Source organism: Apium graveolens, chromosome 3 (genome assembly GCF_009905375.1).
Source record: "Apium graveolens cultivar Ventura chromosome 3, ASM990537v1, whole genome shotgun sequence".
NCBI lineage: Eukaryota > Viridiplantae > Streptophyta > Magnoliopsida > Apiales > Apiaceae > Apium > Apium graveolens.
The window spans coordinates 210,903,848-210,922,555 of record NC_133649.1 but is presented as its reverse complement, the minus strand read 5'-3'; positions in this window follow the sequence as shown (position 1 = coordinate 210,922,555).

Below are 18,708 nucleotides of genomic sequence, written 5' to 3'. Positions count from 1 at the left end.
TATGTTCTTCCTTTCCACCACTTCATTCTGTTGTGGGGTTCTTGCTGATGAAAACTCATGCATGATCCCATTCTCTTCACAAAACAATCTCATCACAGAATTCTTGAACTCAGTTCTATTGTTACTCCTGATTCTTCCAACTTTGAAATCAGGATGATTGTTGACTTGCCTTATGTGATTGATGATGATTTCACTAGCTTCATCTTTGGATTTGAGAAAATATATCCAAGAGAACTTTGAGAAATCATCCACAATTACTAGGAAGTATCTTTTCTTTGAGATGGACAATATATTGACTGGTCCAAAAAAAATCCATGTGTAGTAATTGTAAAGGTTCTTCAGTAGTTGAATCAAGCTTCTTTTTGAATGATGCCTTGATCTGCTTTCCTTTTTGACAAGCATCACACAATCCATCCTTAGAGAATTCCACTTGAGGAATGCCTCTTACCAAATCTTTCCTGACTAGTTCATTCATAGTCTTGAAATTAAGATGGGACAGCTTCTTGTGTCATAACCAACTTTCATCTTGACTTGCCTTGCTGAAGAGACAAGTAACATATTCTGCATTTGATGAGTTGAAGTCAACTAGATACACATTTCCTTTTCTCACTCCAGTGAGGGCCACTTTGTTGCTTTTCTTGTTGGTCATAACACAGGCTTCAGAATTAAATGTTACTGAGTTGCCCTTATCACAGAGCTGGCTGATACTCAACAGATTATGTTTGAGTCCATCCACTAGGGCAACTTCCTCAATAATGACATTATCTTTAGAAATCAAGCCATATCCCACAGTATAACCATTGATGTCATCTCCAAAAGTAATACTTGGGCCAGCTCTCTCCTTGAACTCAGCGAGCAGGGTAGAATCTCCAGTCATGTGCCTTGAGCACTCACTATCCAGATGCCAAAGATTCTTTCTATTTCCCTGCACATGACAAAATTAAATCAAGTTGATTTTGGTACCCAAGTTTCCTTGGGTCCTATTTTGTTAGTCTTTTTCTTAGGTTTCTTAGGTTTGTCCTTATTTGACTTGGGTATTTGAGATTCATCCTTAGTCATTTGAGTAGAACCTTTAAAACCATTCATCATTACAGAATTATCATGCACAGGCTGGTTAATATGGAAAAGCATACTCTGTGTGAACATGTTATTCCAGTAAGGCATGCTAAATGGCATTTGAGGCATAGTAAGGATTTTATGCAAATGGTATATAGCAAATTGTGCATTCAAATTATGTGAAGGCATAACATTCACAGGCATTGTAGGCATGTTAAGAAATAAAGAAGGTGCAGACATGGGTGCAAGCATAGCAAGTTTGCAAATAACAGACAAATGATTAACACTACCACACTTCACAAAGGTTTTTTTAGGTGCATATTTATCAGGTGTGTAGTTGGTATGTTTGTTAATTTTTACTTTCCCATTTCTATTGTTTTTCCTTTTTGATTCTGCTTTAACCTTAATTTTCTCCAATCCGTCATTCAATTGCTTGATTGACAGATGCCCTACATTGACTCTCTTTTTCTTTTTCACTTGACTTATTTTTCCAGGAACAAAGTTCTTGGAAACTGATCCATATTTCTCATTTAACTTAGCTAGCTGGGATTTGCTAACTAGCTTTCTTTCACTCAACAAATGTGGTTCCTTGTCTTTCGATGAATAATTCATTTGATCATTCGACGGATAACCTTCATTATCCATCGAATCCACATCCGTTGAGAGTCCTTCCTCTAAGTTAGAATTCAGTTTCTCCTTGCTCTTTATCCATGATTCATCATAGAAGGATTCTATACCTTGAACTTTAGTAATTTGAGCATGGACATCTCTGGATGATTTCCATGCCTTAATTACTTCTTATTCTCGTTCAAGTTGCTTTATTAAAATCTCCTCTTTCTTTAAGAATTCAGTTAGTTCATCTTTAGAAATCTTGCACTCTATCTTCAGTTTCTCAAACTCAACAAATTGAGTTTCTAACACATTGTTTCTTTCACTCAAAAATACATTGTTCTCTTTAATTTTAGTGTTTTCTTTAGTGAGAGATTTGAGTGTAACACGCAGATGATATAATTCAGTAGACATGTCATTTATAGCATCATTACACTCAGCTTTAGATAAATGTTCTAGGTTAGTGGTGATTACCTGATTACTAGATGAACTGACTTCTGTTTCATCTGATTTGGCCATCAAGACTAGATTGACATAGCTTGTATCCTCATCTTCATCCAATCCATCAGCAGCCCAGTCATTTTCTTGAGTTAGAAATGCCCTTTCCATTTGTTTGAGCAACTCAAAGTACTTCTTTTTGTAATCCACAGGCTCAAACTTCTTTCTATCGGAATCAGGCTTTCTGCATTCACTTGCAAAATGACCACTCAAGCCATACTTGAAACATTTAAATTTTGACTTATCAACCATATTTCTGTTTGGCTTGGATGCTCCAAACTTCTTCTTGAATTTGAGCTTGGAAAACCTTCTGGATAGAAAAGCTAGATGTTCATCTATGTCATCCATATCATCTTGACTAAGATGGTGTCCATGTTCAGCTACGAGCCCTTTTTCTTTACCTTCACAAACTCTAGGGTTTGGTGCAGATTCCACATCTTTAACCTTTATCTCTTTATCTCTCTCTTGCTCGGCAACCAATGCAATGGATCCTCCCTTATTCCTTCCTTTTTTCATCTTGTCATCTTGCTCTATTTCAAGCTCATAGGTCTTTAGAATCCTATATAGTATGTCCAAGGTAAATTCCTTGTAATCTTGAGAGTTTCTTAGTGAGACTGTCATAGGCTTCCATTCCTTTGGTAGAGATCTAACGAACTTGAGGTTTGAATCTATGGTCTGATAGATTCTTCCATGCAACTTTAGAGCATTTAGCAGTTTTTGAAACATACTGTTAGGTCACACAATACTATAGAAGGGGGTTGAATATAGTGTTTATACAATCAAATCGATTTCAACACAAGTATGTAACAAAGATCAAGTATATTCAAATAAACTATGTTACAATAGAACTGTTGTTCTCTCTCAGTGATGAAAAATATCACTAAGAGCTGCTAGGTTACAATGAATAATGTTTCTCGATAATGATAACACATATAGTGTAAACCCTAAGCTGTGTTTATATAGTACACAGTTACAAGATATATTCTAATTGATATGGAATATAATTCTGTCTCCTAAAATATATTAATCCGATATCTTCTACAAGTCTTCTAGTCCTCTAACTCTTTACATGCATATCTTCTATTGTTTTAGTCCAAATCTTCTCTTGTAAATCAGCCGCATTCCTTATCTGAAGTCTTCCCGCACTTAAGTACAGATATATATCTTCTGACGCCTTAAGTTCTGATATTAAGTTCTAACTTCAGTAAGTTCTGATTTCAGTAAGTCCTGATATGTCATGTTGTTAAGTTCTGAAAACTAAACACAAATCAGATTAGACATGATATCTCAAATATAACTAACAATCTCCCCCAACTTGTAAATTATGAAAAATATACAAGTTAATAAATTTGATGATGTCAAAAACATTTTAAGTACAAATGCAATGAGAGTTTAATAAGATAATTAACTACAACGTACACTCCTTGTAGCTTTTACCAATCTCACTGAGTCAATCTGAATCCAAAGTGATTCTTGACAAAGTTTGATATCAGCTTTTCTTCTTTATTCCTCAAGACTTGAGCTATTATAGTCTTGACTTGCTTCATTTCTTCATTCTGACTTCCAATCTGGTAGATTGTAGTCCTTAAAGTAGAGATATGGTTTCTTTCTAAACCATCACCAAGTCTGATCACCCTTGGATGAGAAGAGTCTTCATTGTAGCACATACATTTCTCTTTCAGAATCACTTCAAGTTTAGCAGAATCCTTCTTCATTGGAATTTCACTTCCATCATCTCCAACTATGTTAGGAATGAATTTTGTAACCCTTGAACCAAAAATTCTTGTTTTATCTCTTATGGTCTTCAATATGAAATTTGACCATCTCCTGGTGATATCAGACTTTATCTCTAAAGGATAATGAAAGAATTGAAGTTCTTTCAGAGATTTGTTCAGCACATCTGATTCTGACATCTGATATGTCCTTCCATCTTCAAGAAAGAGAATCAGATTTTCTTTGACATTATGCTTGTCATGAGCATCCAGTACCACTTGAACAGAGATAACTTTATCAAGGTGTTTCTGTGTAACATCTTCAAGAGATCTTTCAGTCAATAGAAATGAATCTCTAGTAGTAACTTCAACTCCTGTCTTGATCTTAGCTTCATCAGAACCTAGCCCTGCTCTGTCTCTTGGTTCTCTAGCATTTAACCCAATAGTCATGAAATCAGACAGCAATTGGCTTTTCTTTGGATATGATGGTTTAACATTTTTCCATAGAAGTTTCTTTTTATCAGCAACTTTCATTTTGTCTAAATCAACTTGAGCTATGTCAGAGGTTGATGTCTTGATGACTTTATCAGAACTTGTTGTTTCTTCTGTAGCTTGCTGTCCTTCACTCTGAACAACTTGAGCTTTGTCAGAGGTTGTCTTAGATTCTTCAGTAATCTTTCTTCTTTTCAGAGTTTGAACAGATTCATCTTCAGCAAGAGTATCATCATGAACTTGAACCATTTTACACACTGGTTTCATCAGGATTTGAGAAATTTTCATCTGCTATGGCTTTATTGGTTTATCAACTTTTCCTTTCCCTTTATCTTTGGTATCAATCTCAGTTTGTGATCTAGTCTTGGGCTTTGATGCCTCAGTATTTGATTTCTCCTTGATCAAAATGCCTTTTTTACTTAGGCCTTGGAGGTTTCTTTGCAACAGAAGCTTTTGACTTTAGATTTGTCTTTTAAGCTTTAAATTTAGCTTCTTCCTCCTTGAGATTTTCTAAATCCATTCCAGGATTATGTTTCAGAAATAATCTTCTAGCAATCTCTTCATCAAGTGTCTAAATCTTGGGATCCTTGTAGTAGACAGTAGTCTCCTTTCTTTTGAGCTTCAGAGTTTGCAAAAATTCTGAGAGTCTTTACTTCCACCTTGAATCAGAACATCAGGCTTTGTCATCAGACATTGCTTATCAGAACTTGATATCAGACTTTTAGCATTTACAGCATCAGAACTTGACTTATTCTTTGTAGAATATTTGCTAACATCAGAAATTACTTTCTGTGAAGATTTCCCTTGAACTTTTCCTAGACCTCTACTCTTATCAGAGTTTCCCTGGTCATCACTTTTGTCATCTTTCTTCTTCAGTATTTGAGTAGGTGAGAATTTGGACTTAACTACCTTCTCCCCTTTTTGGCATCATCCGGTAGTAGGAGAGAGAGAGAGAGAGAAGAAGTTCTATTGAAGATTGAATCTCATCCAATTGAACATTTTGAGAAGCTTGATTCTGCAGGACCTCAGTAATTTGGGCCTGTTACTTCTCCTGAACCTTCTCAATTGCTTCAACTTTTTCAGAAATAGGTCTGATTAGCCTCTTTTTATCAAGCTTGGTATCCATATCCATCTTTTCAGCTTTTTCCAGAAGTTTGTCAACCTTTTCATGAGTTGTTGAGTGTTGACCTTGAAGAGTCTTGACACTTAGAGTTGTGACTTAGAGTTGAGTCTTGAAATCAAAATTTGTCATCAGCTCATCAGCTTTGGCAATGTGCTCTGTCAGAATTTTGGAGCCTAAAATGAAATCAGAGTCATTCCACTTCTTGGTCCACTCCACACCTCTGTGAGTTTCTTCCCAAGGAACAGGAGCATCCTTTTCAACAAATTTCTCAATGAGTGCCTCCTTTCTAAGAATAGGAGCTGGAGTATCTACTGAAACACTGTCTCCAGAACTTGAAGAAGACTCATTATCCTCTGATAACACAAGAGTGTGTGAGGCTATAGGAGATTCTGGAACAACTTCATCTAAATTCTGATCTCCAGGTTCCTGATCCAGAATTAGTGTAGATGGTATCTCAGCAATTAAGGTTGGAGAATTAACTGTAGATGGTTGAGCTACTGTTGGAGCTTCCAGATAAAGAACAGTTGGAATGTTCAGCCTATGGATGTCAATTTCAGGACTTAATCCTGAATCTTCAACTGTAACTTTATCATGAAGAGGAGAGACAGGAGGTGTGATCACTGTATCCTGAACAGTGTCTTTGGCTTGAACTAGAGGTGGCAAAGCTTCAATTATGATTGGCTTTGAGATCAGAGATGCCTGATCCCCTTCCTCAGCTTCTTTAGTATCCTCTGATGGAGGCTTAGCCATATGCCTAATTGCCCTCTGTTTCTTTGATCTCCTTGATAGAGAAGGAGTTTCTTGAGCAGCATCAGAACTTACAGTTCTTTTCCTCTTCAAAGTATCAGAACCCTCAGCTTCAATATTTATCTCATGGGTTGACCCTTCAGCTTCTACTGTTTTCTGAAAAATCATATTTTCAGCTTCAATTGTCACAGGTTCTGATGCATGAACCTGGACTTGCTACTCTTCTTCATCAGATTCATCCCTAAGAATCATCCTTCTTCTCCTTGGTGGAGACTTAGGAACAAACTTTGCTCTTTTAGGCCTAGAGGATGAAGTTCTGATGGTAGGTACTGATGGTTGTTGTGAGGATTGAGTTGGTTGGAAGTATGTTCTGATGGTTGGTTGTGGTTGAGGTTGAGAAGTTTGAGCTGTTTGTGGAGTAGTGGTAGGTGCTGATGGAGGTTGAGTTGGTTGTACATCAGGATATATAGCACTGTATTTTTTAGGATCAGAGTTTACTAGACTTGTTTGACAGATATGGGAATTTGGAGGGGTCTTAGTATAGTCTTCTTATTATCAGTAGATAATAAGTCAGTGCAGGCCCTTTTAGTAACTTTAAAGGCTTCAATCAACTCACTAGCTAGTTGGGGTGCATCAGAGCAATATAAACTATATATAAGCTGACAAAATCTAGCAAAATAAACTGTGTTTCTATCTTCTGTCATCCTATCACCTATGAATCCTAAAATAGCACTTGCATAATCAAAATGTGTTTGGTTCAAGAGAGCATACCCGATTTGCTGACTCAGTACGTGTATAGCATCAAAATTGGAGCACTTGTTGGCAAAGGCCTTTGTGATGCAGTCAAAAAATAAACTCCACTCCCTCCTGATGTGGGGCCTCTTCAATTGGCCCAGCTTTACCAATGACTTTTCATAGCCCAGATTAGCCATCATTTGCTGAAGGGCTGGCTTCTCAACTGATGAACTGAAAGTGCAATCTTCTGGCAAATGTAGTTCTTGTCGAACAGTTGACAAGGTCACCACATGCTCATCCTCTCCTGTTGTAAATATGATACTTGGGGACCCATTTGCACCACCATCATCATACACACCACTCCTCCAGAACTCCAGCACTTGAGTTCCTGAGATTGCTTCTGGTTGGGTCAAAGCATACCCGATCTCACTTTGAGATATAAAATCTTGGATGAAGCGAAGTTCTGATGGATCTTCATCCTTAGAAAAAAATAGCCATGTAGTTATTAGGAACAAACTTGGCTCCATCATAAATCAGATCTTTTGGTGCCATTTATGTAGAGAAAGAAGTGAGAAAATTGTGTGTAGAGAAGGTGTTTGATAAAATGCCTGTGAGAAATAGAGATTCAGAGAATATTAGTAAGAGAGAGAGAATAATAGAGATAAGAAAAGAATTAGAAAGTAGGTAAAAGATCGTAAAATCTTTTAACTCCCATATATATATACTCTCTCCACTCAACAACTCTCTTTGGAAGTAAAACAGACACTTTACACCTGTCAGCCAGTAAATTGTTAAAACAGTAGTTGGTGGGCACGAGAAATAAGCAGTAATTATTGTGCACATGCAGTTTTTCAAGGCAAACACATTTCCCACTAACCAAATGATTATGACTGTTTTTATCTCAAATATATTCTGATAAAATGTGACCGTTACAGTATTTACCATAAATAAGTCAAGTAAATAAATAATGCCACGTAAGCATCAGAGTTTCCATCAGGATTTGCATCAGAACTTGACTATTATCAAAATTTAATGGTCATCAGAATATGGCTTCTATACTAGAAAATGAATGTTTGTTTCTGTGATTCTTCATACAAATACTGACTTGTTTCTTCAGAGTTTAAGCATCAGAACTTCCATCAGAACTGGTCCTCAGAATTTATGCAAATGACACTTAACTATTTATCAAAAACAACTTAATCACCAAAGTAATTTTCATCATTCATATGCAGTGAGAGTGTGTGCATTAGCAAAATATCAGATAAAGATTAAAGTCTGATAAACTTTAATACATCTTAGAAATAAGGCATAACTAAGATAAGTGCTTAAAATCTGTCTTTAATTATGAAGTCTAATATAGAACAAATTTATGCAAGAGTCCACCTCAACTGTTTGTGCTCATTTTATACATCTTTTGAAATTCCTTTTTACAGTAGCTTCTCAGTGTAAGTGAGTCACGACTGCTATCCGAATTTATGCTATTATTAGAGTATTTCTCCAGTAATTAGAGAATGTGAAAAGTCACCAAGAAAAATTTATTTGCTTTTATAATGCATATAACTTAATACCAGTAATGCACTTGGGTCTTCCCTTCCACATATTTACTCTAGATCTAAAAGGAGTACCTGACTTCAATTTTCTTTTCTTTTCTTCAGAAAAGTGAGGCTTATCAAGCATGTAGTTCATTCTTAAGATTTACTGACATCAGAATTTGACAGATAAGAAGCAAGAATCTAGTTTGTGACTTAGTAATAAGATACACAAAGTAAATTTGACTAAGCTCAACATCAGAATTTTCTTGTGTTAATGAATTTTCATATAAACAACTAATTCAAACATGAGATTTCTAGTATGTTAAAGACTACTAGGTCAGTATCTAGCACAGTAATCCTCATTGAATTGAATAGTCACAGAACATTCAAAACATTATCAGAGTATATAGATCAACATCAGATAACAATCAGTATTTAATGTATTATAATTTAAGCACAGATTACATGAAGATAAGACAATCTGTAAACACTGATCATAAAGTCTGATGCATGAGAACAAAAATTAAGCAGATTTTGAGAAAGAACCTGAAACCATTCCAAGTTCATTTACCAGTCTTGTAAAAGTAGCTTCATATAGTGGTTTTGTGAAGATATCTGCTAGTTGTTGATCTGTTGGAATAAAATGCAATTCCACTGTACCTTCCATTACATGTTCCCTTATAAAATGGTACCTAATGCTGATGTGCTTTGTCATTGAGTGTTGAACTGGATTACCTATCATAGCAATAACACTTTGATTATCACAGTAAATAGGTATTTTAGAGAATTCTAACCCATAGACCGGTAACTAATTCTTCATCCAAAGAATCTTTGCACAACAGCTTCCTGCAGTAATATATTCTGCTTCTGCAGTTGATGTGGAAATTGATTTTTGTTTCTTGCTAAACCAAGAAACTAATCTACCTCCAAGAAATTGGCAGCTTCCACTAGTGCTTTTTCTGTCTTTTTTGTATCCTGCAAAATTTGTATCTGAGTAACCTATTAGCTTAAAATTTGATTCTCTAGGATACCATAATCCTAGATCAGCTGTACCCTTGAGGTACTTGAAAATTCTTTTCACAGCTATTAGATGAGGTTCTCTTGGATCAGCCTGAAATCTTGCACAAAGATAGGTAACATACATGATATCAGGTCTACTTGCAGTTAAATAGAGTAAAGAGACAATCATACCTCTGTAGTTAGTAATATCTACTGATGCTACAGTATCTTTATCTAACTTGGTTGCAGTGGCCATGGGAGTGGATGCAGTTGAACAGTCTTGCATTCCAAATTTCTTTAGTAAATTTTTATTGTACTTGGATTGATTGATGTAAGTACCTTCTTCATTTTGCTTGACTTGAAGTCCAAGAAAATAGCTAAGTTCTCCCATCATACTCATTTGATATCTTGACTGCATTAGTTTTGCAAGCCTTTCACAGAGTTTGGCATTTGTAGAACCAAAGATGATATCATCAACATATATCTGTACCAAAAGTAAGTCCTTTCCATGGTTGAGGTAGAACAGTGTTTTATCAATTGTGCCTTTGTTAAATCCACTTTCCAGAAGGAATTGAGCTAAAGTCTCATACCATGCTCTTGGTGCTTGCTTAAGGCCATAAAGTGCTTTGTCTAATCTGTAGACATGATTTGGAAATTTTGAATCTACAAATCCTGGAGGTTGTTCTACATATACCTCTTCTTCCAATTCTCTATTGAGAAAAGCACTTTTCACATCCATTTGAAAGCCAAAAAGATTCTTATGGCCTCCAATCTAGCAACTGGTGCAAATGTTTCATCATAATCAATACCGTCCTGTTGAGAATAGCCTTTACCAACCAGCCTTGCTTTGTTCTTGTAATTATGCCATCACTGTCAGTTTTGTTTCTGAACACCCATTTTGTGCCAACAATTGATCTGTTCTTTGGTCTTGGCACTAGGGTCCAGACTTTATTTCTTTCAAATTCATTCAACTCTTCCTGCATTGTTTGCACCCAATCAGCATCTTGAAGAGCTTCTTCCACTTTCTTTGGTTCAGTCTGAGATAGAAAGGAATGATAGAGACATTCATTTGATGTTGCAGTTCTAGTTCTGACACCTGATTCAGGATCTCCAATTATTAAGTCAGATGTATGTGATTTAGTCCACTTCCTTGCAGATGGAAGTTGATTTCTAGAACTGGATCCTCCCCCATGATCCATGCTGTCTCCATCAGCATTTTATGATGCTCCCCCTGTAGTTATGCTCTCTAAGACTTCATAATTTGTGTTGAATCCTTCAGGATTTGGAGAATCAGAGTTTCCAGAATTATCAGGATTTTGGCTCATCAGAACTTGATGAATCAAAACTTGAAGAGCTAGTGACAGGTTCTGATACTTCTTGAGAGTCTTGAGTTATGGTAGGATCTTCAGCTTGCTCCCCCTGAACAGGTGCATTTTCCCTTGAAGTAGTTACCACATTTTCAATGACATCAGAATTTAACCCGTCAGAACTTACAGGATCAGGATTTAAGCCATCAGAATTTACAGAATCAGAATTTAAATCTTCATTTTCAAATCTCAACTGATCATGATCATTGAAATCTTTAAGTCCAAAAATCTTTTTATCATCAAAAGATACATTGATAGATTCCATGACAACCCTTGTTCTTAAATTGTATACTCTGAAGGCTTTTGTGGAAAGTGGATATCCAACAAAAATTCCTTCATCAGCTTTTAGATCAAATTTTGACAGCTGTTCAGGATGAGTCTTAAGAACAAAACACTTACATCCAAATACATGAAAGTATTTCAGATTTGGCTTCTTTTTCTTCACCATCTCATATGGTGTTTTTCCATGCTTGTTTATGACTGTAGCATTCTGTGTGAAACAAGCAGTCTGCACAGCTTCAGCCCAAAAGTAGATTGGCAGCTTTGCTTCATCAAGCATAGTTGGTGCAGCTTCAATGAGAGTCCTGTTCTTTCTTTCTACAACTCCATTTTGCTGTGGAGTTCCAGGTGCAGAAAATTCCTACTTAATTCCATGCTCTTTGCAGAACTCTTCCATGATTGAATTCTTGAACTCAGTGCCATTATCACTTCTTATTATTTTAACAGAATCTTTGACCAATTTATCCCGCTGTCTGACATGATCAGTTAGAGTAGATGCAGTTTCATTTTTCTCGTGTAAGAAATACACCCAACTATATCTTGTGAACTCATCCACTATAATCATAGCATATTTCTTCTTTGCAATAGACATGACATTTACTGGACCAAATAAATCAACATGCAGTAAGTGATAAGGCTCAAGAATTGAGGATTCGGTTTTGCTCTTGAATGAAGATTTTCTTTGTTTTGCCTTTTGACATGAATCACAAAGGCCATCAGGAGCAAATACTGATTTTGGCAGTCCTCTCACAAGATCTTTCTTTACTAGCTTATTTATGTTGTTGATATTTAAATGAGAGAGTCTCTTGTGCCAATTCCAGCTTTCTTCAATTGATGCTCTACTTAACAGACAGATTGCAGAACCATCAGAGTTTGTTGAAAGTTTGGCTTCATATATATTACCATGCCTGTAACCTTTCAGAACTACTTTGCCTAAAGAATTACTTATAACTTCACAGTGTTCTTCAAAGAAATCCACATGATAACCTCTGTCACAGATTTGACTCACACTTTGCAGATTGTGTTTAAGTCCTGAGACAAGAGCTACTATTTCAATGATGACATTCCCAAGATTAATATTTCTATATCCCAGAGTTTTTCCCATGTTGCCATCTCCATGAGAAACCCCTGGTCCAGCTTTCTCCATAAAGTCTGATAGCAGGGCTTCATTTCCAGTCATATGTCCTGAACATCCACTGTCCAGAACTAGGATGTTTTTCCTGTTGCCCTGCAATCACAAAGACCACTATTAGTTAGTTTTAAGGACCCAGACTTGCTTAGATCCTTTGGCCTTTTTAAGTTTGTTAGCATTTGCAGCGTATTTAATTTCAGAGTTTATGCTAACATACTGTTTATTAGAATTTATATCAGACTTTGCATCAGACTTTACACTAAAAGGAATTACACTAACTTTCTTCAAAGAAGGTTTTATTTGATAATAATCATAGTACAAACTATGATATTCCTTACAAGTATAAATGGAATGCCATAAACTACCACAATGAAAACAAGGATTTTGTGGTTTAAACCTAACAAACTGACTATTAACTCCTGATTTAGGAGGTAAAGAGTTTATATCTTTATTTTTCCTGCAAAAAGAAGCAAGATGGTTAGAGTTTCCACAGTTGTAACATTTCTTTCAAGGAGCATTAGGAACAGGCATATAATTATTGCTTTTATTCACACCTTCCTTTCCATTCATATTTTTCCTAGCTTCCTTTACCTTGTTCACATTTCTAATATATTTCATCTTTTGCTTAAGCTGCTTCTTTGTCATTAAGCCTATGTTTACTTCAGCTGGTTTATCCTGTTTTAATTTGTCAGAAGTTGACTTTTCTTTGACTTCTGTCCTACACTCTTTCATCTTTTTAGAATTAGACTTCACAGTTTTTGCTACAAACTTAACAGGATTTACCTTTGGCTTAGCAGTCTGTTTAACAACAGTTGGCTCAATTTTCACAGTTCCTTTCTCACTTTTATCATCTCCATACCCTAAGCCCTCTTTCCAGTTTCCACTACTTAGTATATCCTGAGTTGTTATGCCAGAGTTAGTCCAAGTTCTGATAATCTCTCTTTCCTTTTCTAAATCAATTTTTAGAGATTCATTCATTTTTAGCACTTCATCTCTAACATACAGAGCCTCATCTCTTTCTTTCTTAGTTTGATGAAGAAAAACTAACTTCTTTTCTAAATAGTCATTTCTGTTTTTCAAAGCAAGATTTTCAGATGTTAATCTTTCACATGTTAAAGTATGATCTCTATAACTAATGAACATGGTTTTAAGATATAATCTCAACTCAGTAATATCATCAGTATGAAAATCATAAGTTGTTTGAGGTACCTTCAATTCAGCAGTTTCGGTACTGCTATTAGCATTTGCCATCAATGCATAGTTCACCTCATTTTCAGAATCTGAAGTGTCTGTCCAACTTTTCTTCTTTCTGACAAGTGCCTTGCCTTTGTCACTTTTTCCTTTCTTGCAGTCAGGAGATATGTGGCCTCTCACCACAATTGTAGCATTTGACATTTGAGTTGTCTCCTCTGTCAGACTTTCCTCCTTTGCCTTCAGACTTTTTGAATCCTTTCTTATCAGAACTTCCACCTTTCCTGGAAAACTTCTTGCCCTTTCTGAATTTCCTGTAGGCTATCTTTGTGATACCCTTCACCATAAGAGCACACAGTTACATCATCTCTGCATCAACATCCATTTCAGGTAAACTTTCTGTTTCTGAATCATCATCATCAGAATATGATGACTCTGAATTAGACTTTATGATGAGAGCCTTTCCTTTGCCCCTCTTTGAGACAACCACTTTAGGAGATTCCTCCTCAGCTTTAGGAGCAACTGTCCTTGACTTTCTTCCATGCCTCTTGCTCCTTTGATCCATCTCAAGTTCATAAGTCTTGATCATACCATAAATTTCATCAAGAGTAGTTTCAGTAAGGTCATAGTTGTCTCTTATGGTAGTAGACTTCAAATCCCAATTTTCAGGAAGAGCTAAAAGGAATTTTAGATTTGAATCTTCAAGATCATATTCCTTATCCACCAGTGACAGATCATTCAAGAGTTTGACAAACCTGTCATATAAGTTAGTTAATGACTCATCAGCTTTTGAGTCAAAGTGCTCATACTCTTGAGTGAGTATAGTCTTCCTGTTCTTTTTGATTGCATCAGTTCCCTAGCATCTTGTCTCCAAAGCATCCCATATCTCCTTTGCAGTCTTGCATCCAATTACCCTGTTTGACATAACATTATCAATGGCACTATGCAGCAAATGCCTTACCCTTGCATCCTTGGCAATAGATGAGATGTCTTTAGCTGTGTAATCACCTTTCTCCTTTGGTATAGACTTTGCTGGTTGATCAGCAACTGCAACAGATAGCTTGGTAGGCTTATATGGTCCTTCATTAATCCTATCAAGGTATTCTGGATCTGTAGCTTCTAAAAACATAGCCATCTTCACTTTCCATATGGGTTTGGTGCAGATTCCACAGCTTTAACCTTTATCTCTTTATCTCTCTCTTGCTGAGCAACCAATGCAATGGATCGTCCCTTCTTTCTTCCTTTTTCCAGCTTGTCATCTTGCTCTATTTCAAGCACATAGGTCTTTAAAATCCTATACAGTCTGTCCAAGATAAATTCCTTGCAATCTTGAGAGTTTCTTATTGAGACTGTCATAAGCTTCCATTCCTTTGGTAGAGATCTAACGAACTTGAGGTTTGAATCTATGGTCTGATAGATTCTTCCATGCAACTTTAGAGCATTTAGCAGTTTTTGAAACATACTGTTAGGTCACACAACACTATAGAAGGGGGTTGAATATATTGTTTATACAATCAAATCGATTTCAACACAAGTATGTAATAAAGATCAAGTATATTCAAATAAACTCTGTTACAATAGAATTGTTGTTCTCTCTCAGTGATGAACAATATCACTAAGAGCTGCTAGGTTACAATGAATAATGTTTCTCGATAATGATAACACATATAGTGTAAACCCTAAGCTGTGTTTATATAGTACACAGTTACAAGATATATTCTAATTGATATGGAATATAATTCTGTCTCATAAAATATATCAATCAGATATCTTCTACAAGTCTTCTAGTCCTCTAACTCTTTCCATGCATATCTTGTATTGTTTTAGTCCAGATCTTCTCCTGTAAATCAGTCGCATTCCTTATCTGAAGTCTTCCCGCACTTAAGTACTGATATATATCTTCTAACGCCTTAAGTTCTGATATTAAGTTCTGATATTAAGTTCTGACTTCAGTAAGTTCTGATTTCAGTAAGTCCTGATATATCATGTTGTTAAGTTTTGAAAACTAAACACAAATCAGATTAGACATGACATCTCAAATATATCTAACACATACTAAAAACGTCAATGAGTGACTCACTTTCTTCACTATGAAAATGCTCATATTGCTGAATCAAGAGCTGCATTTTATTTTCCCTTACTTTCTCAGTTTCATCACATATAACTTAAATTGTATCCCAGACATCCTTAGCAGTTTTGTATTTTATGATGTTGTCAAACATGTCACCATCAACACCATTAAACAAAATGTTCATGGCCATCTTATCCTTATAAACTTGCTTAATATCTGGATCAGACCATTCTGCTCTAGGCTTTGGGATGGATGGCTCATTTCCTGTAGCAGCTCTCATAGGGACATGATGACCTTTCTCAATACAATCCACATATCTCAGTGGTGATAATTGTCTTTGTCCAAAAATGGAATCTTTACTCCAACATCTTTTCTGTTCATCTTGTTAGTTGTTGTAATCTTTAAACTCTTTGTACTTCAAGAGCTTGCTCTGATACCAATTGTTATTCCCAAACAATCTAATAAAGAATTACAGAAGAGGGGTTGAATGTAATTTTGGCTACTTTTCTGGATTTTAAGAACTGTTCTACTTTGAATATATAACTGTGTTTGATTTAGCTAAAGTGCGGAATGAAAGTATTAAAGAAATCAAACACAAAGTGATCAAATACAAGTATTTAAAAACATTCTGATGGATTGAACTTTTTCACCAGAGATATATATAAATTTGAGAACTCTGTGATGCAATATTTGCACACAGCTGCTTACAAGTTGAACTTACAAAGAACAGAGAAATTCTTTACATATATAGCCTTTTCTATTTCTCTGAAAATTGCTTACTTACTTTGATAATGTTCTACTTGCTACCCTTGATTTATATATCACCAAGTTACATGATAAAAAGACAAAACAAATAAGACAAAATATTTCTTAGTCTAATTACATGCTTCTTCATTTCTCTATCCAGCATCTTTGAATATCTTCAATTTAGCATGGAACTGGAAATGCTTCTTTGTTATCTAAAACCTCTAAATAGGATGCAACATTTCATTTGCATACAATCAACGCATGCGACTATCAAGTCACTATCAACTGCTTTTGAATTTGATCATCTGTTGAAACTCTGTGGGATCATCCATTGAGACTGTGTTGGATCATCCGTTGAGAGTATGGTTGAACATCAATTGAAAATCTAGTTGATCATCCGTTGAAACCTTATGGAACATCTGTTGAGAGCAACTTTATATCAATTAGCTCTATTTCACTTATACAAGATTGCAAGGCATCTAATATTTTCAATTAGCCAACCTATCTTGCATATCAATCTAGTAGTTAACATGACTTAAAACATTCTACAATATCTAGTTCTGTAAGGCATTACAATATGCAGAAATATGCTACTAAACTTATTAATATATAAGCTACCCTTTCAACGGATGTTAAAGTGATCATCCGTTAAAAGCTACAAATTTACTAAATTAAATCTACTAAGGTATTTTGTTTAAATTATCATCAAGTACATAACATATTCCTAACAGATGTGGTTGGGGGTGGTGGTTGTGGATTATGTAGTGCTTCTTTGTCTGCCATTAAAGATTGATTTTTCAGATCTTAAACTGTTTGTATGTCAACAACAAGATCTGATACCAATTGTTAGGTCCGTAATCAACTTTAGATGGGGGTGAATACAGTTTATGCAAATAATTCTACAAAGCTTCAATAGAATCAACAGTTTTTATATTAACAGATAAAAACTTATTACAAACGTACTCTCTCAAAAGGATGAACAAGTATCCTTGAGAGCTTCTAGGTTATGCAAATGATATAACAATGTTCGCAGTGCTTATAGCATGAACCTAATCTATGCTTTATATAGAGCACAGTTACATAATCAATAAGGAATCCTATTATATTATAATAAGGAAACCTATTACATATCCATGTATGATTCTTCTGAGATAAAGTCCTTCACCACCTTGAATTCCTGCTTTCCTTTTCCTCCTCGAATATCTACTGAAGAGACAAATCCTGATGACATCATCTGCTGATCATCAAGTACTGATATAAATACTGATAGCGTCACTCTACATTAAATACTGATATAAGTCCTGATAAGAACTTCTGATAGTTTCTGTACATATATCATCAATTATATATAACAATATTGATGCCTGATTATTGAGGCATGAGTATACCATTCTTCTGGAAGAGCTCTCAGAAACTTGGTGTTTGAGTTTTCTTTTTCATATTCTTTTCCAACCAATGATAAATCATTAAACAATGTCAGAAATCTATCACATATATCGGTAATTGAATCATTAGCCTTGGAAAATTATACATATTCTTGCACAAGAACAACTTTTCTGTTCTTCTTTATTTCCATTGTACCTTGGAACTGTGTCTCCAAGGCGTCCCTTATCTCCTTTGTAGTCTTGCAGGAAGTAACTCTGTTTGACATTATTAGTCCCTAACAATGCAACAAGAATTACAGAAGGGGGGTTGAATGGAATTTTTGAAACTTTTTCTCAAGTATAAAGTGTTCTAACTTTAAATATATATGTCAGTGTTTTGATTTACAAAGTGCGGAATGATAAGTTAAATATGAATCCAAACACAAAGTAATAAAAGCACAAGTCTTTAAAACTTTCTGGTGGATTTGAATGTATCCACCAGATATATATATATATATATATATATATATATATATATCAAGAGAACCCTGTGAAGCTTGAATAGCTCACAGCTGTAATAAGAACAACTAAACTTACATAGAAATGCTAAGGATACAGCTTACAATTGTTTCTCTGAGAAAATATATTGCTTAGTCTTGTTGTTGTTCTACTTGCTACTCTTGGTTTATATATTACCAAGATTACACAGTAATAAGACAAGATAATAAAACAAAACCTATCAAGTCTAATACTATGCTGCTTCACTACTCTATTCTAGCATCTTTGAATATCTTCATAATAGCATGGAAATGGCAATGCTTCTTTGTTCTCAAAAACCCAGTTCAATAGGCTTCCACATTCCTTTTGCATACACTCGACGCATGTGACTGTGTTGTCACTGTCAACGGATGTTTGAATTGATCATCCCTCGGGTACATGATCATCCGTCGGGTTGCCTTGTTGATCATCCATCGGGTAGCTTTGTTGATCATTCGTCGGTAGCTATTTGGCACTTGACTTCATTTCATTTATGCAGAATTACAAGACATCATCT